Source organism: Monodelphis domestica, chromosome 5, assembly GCF_027887165.1.
Source record: "Monodelphis domestica isolate mMonDom1 chromosome 5, mMonDom1.pri, whole genome shotgun sequence".
Taxonomy (NCBI): Eukaryota; Metazoa; Chordata; class Mammalia; order Didelphimorphia; family Didelphidae; genus Monodelphis; species Monodelphis domestica.
In genome coordinates this window covers 279026395-279032394 of record NC_077231.1, presented here as the reverse complement: position 1 = coordinate 279032394, position 6000 = coordinate 279026395, and positions in this window count along the sequence as shown.

Sequence of the window (6000 nt, the reverse complement as noted above, 5' to 3'; positions counted from 1 at the left end):
GGACCTGGGTTCACATCCAGCCTCAGATACTTCCTAGCTGTATGACCCTGAGCAAGTCACTTAAACCTCATTATCTTAGGACCAAAATTGACACCAAGGCAAAAAACAATTTAGTAAAGAAGCTCATCCTAACTGTAACCTAACTTACTAACTGTATGACTGGGCGAATCATCTAACCTTTTCCAGTCTCCATTGCTTCATCTGTAAAATAAAAATGATGTAATTTTTTATGTGTTTGTTTAGTTAAATGCTTTTTGATGATGGCTACAATGTATATAATAAAAAAAATTTTAATCTAAAAAAATAAAAAATAAAATAAAAATGATATAATTTTTTATGTGTTTGTTTAGTTAAATGCTTTTTGATGATGGCTACAATGTATATAATATAAAAATTTTTAATCTAAAAAAATAAAAAATAAAATAAAAATGATATAATTTTTTATGTGTTTGTTTAGTTAAATGCTTTTTGATGATGGTTACAATGTATATAATAAAAAATTTTTAATCTAAAAAAAATAAAATAAAATAAAAATGATAATAGCACACACATCGCAGGATTGTTGTGGGAATAAACTTTAATAAAGTGCTTTGCAAATGAAAGTGCTATATAAACCCAGACTATTAGGTGCCAGGGACTGTGCTAAGGGCTGAAGCACCCCAAGGGAAATGCCTTGGCTAAGGCTCCTGATTTATTTCAGTCTTTTTCTTTGTAGCCCAGCACCTAGCACAGTGGCTGGCACATAGGAGGTATTTGATATACGCCTCTGGATTGAATGTCTGATTACAGAGGCAGGAAGACAAGTTCACATTGACAGCTTCCATGCTCCCATTTGTTTCTCTCTGAGTATATGATGCGGCCCCTTTGGCTTGGTTTCCTTCCTAGTAACACAACCCACCTGCTTATCTTTCTTGGTATAATATGATCCTCCCTGACTAATCTACAAACTGCCTCCTGATTTTGTTAATTTTTAAAATATTGTAGAAATGTATGCTAAACATCATGTTTTCTATGGACAAGCCTCAGTGGGTCAGCCCTGTCCCCCAAGAGGCTCTGGGATGAGTGGGGAAAGCCCTAGGTCTAGAACCAAAAAGGTTTGATTTGGATCCCATCTCTAACCTTTACTAAATCTGAGGCTTATAGGCAGGAAGATCAACCTCTTAGCCTCAGTTTCCTCACCTATAAAGTTGGGGTCATTTTCCTGTTAAGGGCTGGTAGGTGATACAATGGATTGATTTCTGGATCTGCAGTAAGGAGGACATCCTTCTGAATTTAAATGTGGCCTTGGGTGCTTACTAGCTATGTGACCCTGGACAAGTCACTTAATCCTGTTTGCCTCAGTTTCTTCATCAGTTAAATGAGCTGGAGAAGGAAATGGCAAACCACTCCAGGATCTTTGCCAAGAAAACCCCAAAATAGGATCACAAAGAATCAAATGAGTCTGCAAAATGACTAAACAACAACAACCTCCTACTACCTCTCTCATTCAGTAATTACAACAATTGCTCCTTCAATTTTAAAGAACTATATAAATATGAACTATGATTATCTACCTTCCTCCCACAAAACTCTAAGTGCTTTGATTTCTCTATGCCTACCAAGAAAAACAGCATGATTAGGGGGGGAAAAGTGGCATGCAATATAAAAAGATACAAATTTTAATGTCAACACTGACCCTGCCCATGAGAACTCGAGCTAGTCACATCAGTTTTCTGTGACTCAGTTTCCTCCTCTGTGCAATGAGATTTGATCAAAATCATCAGAGAAATATTAATTACTCAGAGACAGGTGAGGCCAACATCATAAAAATGACCATTCTATCTAAATTAATTTATTTACTCAATTCCATGCCATTGAGACTCCCAAAAGATATTTTATAGAGCTAGGAAAAACAATAATGAAATTCACATGGAGGAACAAAAGCTCAAGAATGGTATAGGTAATAATAAAAAAAATGGAAACAAAAACTGCCTAGCAGTACCGGATCTCAAAAAAATATATGGGATGTGAATGTAATCAAATACTTTTGAGCCATAAGAAATGATGAGATGAGTAATTGCAGAGAAAATTACAAAGGCCTTTATGATGTAAAGATGAAGTGAGCAGGAGGAGAATAATTTATGCAATGATGACAACATCATAAAGCAAAATAACAAACTGCAAGTCCAAAAGAATGAAGATGAAACACACCACTTATCTCCTGGCAGAGAGGCAATGAACTTACCATGCAGAAAGAGACACACATTTTGGGACATGGCTAATAAGAGAATTTGCTTTGCCAGGCTACGTCCATGTGTATTGAGAGGTTCGTCTTTTTAAAATTTGATCATAGCAGGGAATGGCACAGGGTATTAGTGGGGGAGGGCAGATAAATAAAAAAATAGTTATCATAAAAATTAGAAATCTTAAAAAGCTAAAAACAAAAGTTAAATGGAGAGATGGTCCCTCCAACTCAATATTTATCATTTTAAGCCTGTTCTAAAATTCAGTGTCCTTTTCTTTTCTTTTTTTTTTAAACCCTTACCTTTTGTCTTGGAGTCAATACTGTGTATTGGCTCCAAGACAGAAGAGAGGTAAGGGCTAGGCAATGGGGGTCAAGTGACTTGCCCAGGGTCACACAGCTGGGAAGTGTCTGAGGCCAGATTTGAACCCAAGACTCAGTGTCCTTTTCTATAAAAGGAAGGGGCAAAATTGCATAATCCCCCAGTTCTCTTCTAGCTCTTTATTTATCATCCTATGACCAATATGAGCCTCGGTTTCCTCTTGTATAAAATGAATGGGTAGTCCTTGATGACCTCTAAGGACCCTTCCAGCTGTCATTCGATGACTGAAAGGAGCTGAGAGCCTGACTTGGAGAAGCTTTGTAAAAGATCCCCCCAAACCTTGCTACAACATTTTGACATCCTTCAGTCCTCTGATCAGAGTAAACCTAACTCCCCTGACCTTTCCCTGAGACTCCAGTCTTTGAAAGTTGGTATCGTTCCCCGTTGCCTTTCCCTACACTCTATCCCAAGCAATGATATCCCGTCGTACTCTGATGAGTAATCTGGGTTACATTATCCAGAGGGGGTGTCGCCTCCCGGGGTAACTGTATCTGCTCCATTGTACTGCTCTGAAACCTCCTCCTGATGCATTCAGGTGTCTTGTAAGGAGATAGCAAAGTGGTTGTTGACTTGTTTTTGTTGGGTTTTAATAGGAGAGTATATCAAGAAGATTGTCACCACGCTACCTCCTCAGCGCATCAGGTTAGGAAATAAATAAACACGAGTGGCTCCGGAAGACCCTTGGCTTTGGTTTCAAATGATGTGGCTTTTGCCTCAAATAATTTTCCATTTGTTTCTACTGTTGTCACCTCGGAAGCCAGCGTAACGGCAATCGCGCTAAACAGAACAAACTGTAGAAAATAGACAACAACAAGAGGATTTTTTAAATCGCCCCGCAAGAATATTAGTGTGAACGCTTCAAATATTACTGCAGGGGGTGGATGGGGTGTGGGGTGCTTCTGAGACAGCTATTACTTATGGATGAGTTGAATGTTCAATAAATGTAACTGAAGTATTAATTAGCTAAAGCCTTGTGTTAACGAGAATGAAAGAAAAGACGCCAAATATCTCATTAAAAGTTAAAAAGCCTGTTGTTTTCACTGCTGGGATCTGGTTACACTTTTCTCAAACTAAACTGTTTTTACTTAAAAACTGTGAGCCTGTGAAGTGTCGATCAAAAGGCTGAATGTTACAGACATGATATTCGGCGATGCCACGGAGTAAGGCGTGCGGTGTGTGATGCAAGCTGCTTGGGAAGTGTGCTAAGGAGAAGGGGACACTTGGGTGCCATATCTCGAGTTCACACGGGCATAAGTTTTAGATTCATAGTAATATGGTTAACTTATGGGAAATTCGATTCCCAAGTGAGCAAACTTTATGCCTCCATCCTGTATATTACATTCAAGAAACGTTCAAAGCTTCAACGTCCAAGACGCCTTTCTAGTTTTTCTGGGGATAGAAATTAAAAAACAGGCAAAATAATAATTGTCCCTATTATATATATATATATATGCATATATATATATATGTATATATATGTATAAATATGTATATGTATAAATGTATATATATGTATAAATATATATATGTATAATATATATGTATATATGTATAATATATATTATATATGTATAAATATATATGTATATATGTATACATATATATATAAATGTATATATATATGTATAATATATATGTATAAATATATATATATATAAAGAGAGAGAGAAAGAGAGAGAGAGAACATATATATATGCTACATCATTCTCAGGATAGGGTGAGATTACTTCACTACCTATGTAATGTGACTTTCTAAAACCTTTACCTTCCATCTTAGAATCAATTCTGTGTATTGGTTCCAAGGCAGAAGAGTGGTAAAGGATAGGCAGCTGAGAAGTTCTAAGGTCAGATTTGAACCCAGGACCTCCCATCTCAATCCAATGAGCCACATAACTGCCCCATGATATGATTTTTAAGGGTATCTCCTTACATTCTTTCCTGGTTCACCTCCAGTTGCTCTAAGTGCTCCTTCTATAGGTCCTTCACTAACTCTTTATCTTCTGTCTCTATGAGTATTTATTTGATCACTGCTGCTCATCAAAGAAAAGGGCTTTAAAAGAGATCATGGGGGGCAGCTGGGTAGCTCAGTGGATTGAGAACCAGTCCTAGAGACGGGAGGTCCTAGGTTCAAATCTGGCTTCAGCCACTTCCCAGCTGTGTGACCCTGGGCAAGTCACTTGACCCCCATTGCCTAGCCCTTACCACTCTTCTGCCTTGGAGCCAATACACAGTATTGACTCCAAGACGGAAGGTAAGGGTTTAAAAAAAAAAAAAGAGATCATGGAAGTAAATAGGTCGTTTTAAAACTGGTTACTTAGCCTGGGATTTGGATTTCTGGACTAAAATATAAGCTCCTGGACATGGATTGGGGGAGTGAAATAGAAGGGAATAAACATTTATAAGGAACCTATTCTCTGCCAGACACTTTACAAAGGGCTTTACAAATATATATCATTTGATCCCCATAACCATCCTGGAAGGTAGGTGCTATTTTTATCCCCATTTTATATCTAAGGAAACTGAGGCAAACAGAGGTTAAGTAACTTGCCCAGGTTAGTACAGCTAGTAAGTACCTGAGGCAAGATTTGAAATCAGGTATTCCAGACTCAAGGCCCAGCACTCTATCCATTATGCCACCTAGCTGCCACCTGCCCAAAAAGGGATGGTAGAATTAGATCAATTTGGGGTCTTGAAAATCTAGCCAATTGTCCTCAAACTAAAAAGGAAAAGGAAAAGAGAAAAACACTTACATATATTCACCAAGCTAGACATGAGAGAGGGTTCTAAAATATAAAATAAGGAACAGCGTAGAAATTCTCAAAAGTTCATAGGAAACAAAATTTGGTAAAGGAATTAGCAATAAGAATCAGGTCCTCAAAGGTCTATACATATATGCACAAAAGCCTGGACAACTAGAAAAGTGAACTAGAATTCCTAATTCAAGGAAGCAAAATTGGTATCATAGGTATGACTGAAACTTAGAAGAAGGAAGCCCAAGACTAATACAAGCTCCTTGAGGGCAAGAATTGCTTTGTTTTCATCTTTGTATCTCTAGTACCCAGAATTTTTTCATTACTATAATTTACTCTCAGCAAGAAAATTTCCCCTACAAATTTTTCTTGAGATGAGTATGGCTCTGGAGGGTGCACCATATTTTTTTAGCGTACAGGTATGAGAGAGGGGGATGGAGTAATACTGTTCATTAAGAAAATAAACTCATGAAGCAGCTAGGTGGCTCAGTGAATAAAAAACCAGGCCTAGAAAAGAGAGGTCTTGGGTCCAAATCTGGTCTCAGATACTTCCTAGCTGTGAGACCCTGAACAAGTCACTTAACCCCAGTTGCCTAGCCCTTGCCTCTCTTTTGCCTTGGAATCAATATTTAGTGTCAATTTTTTTT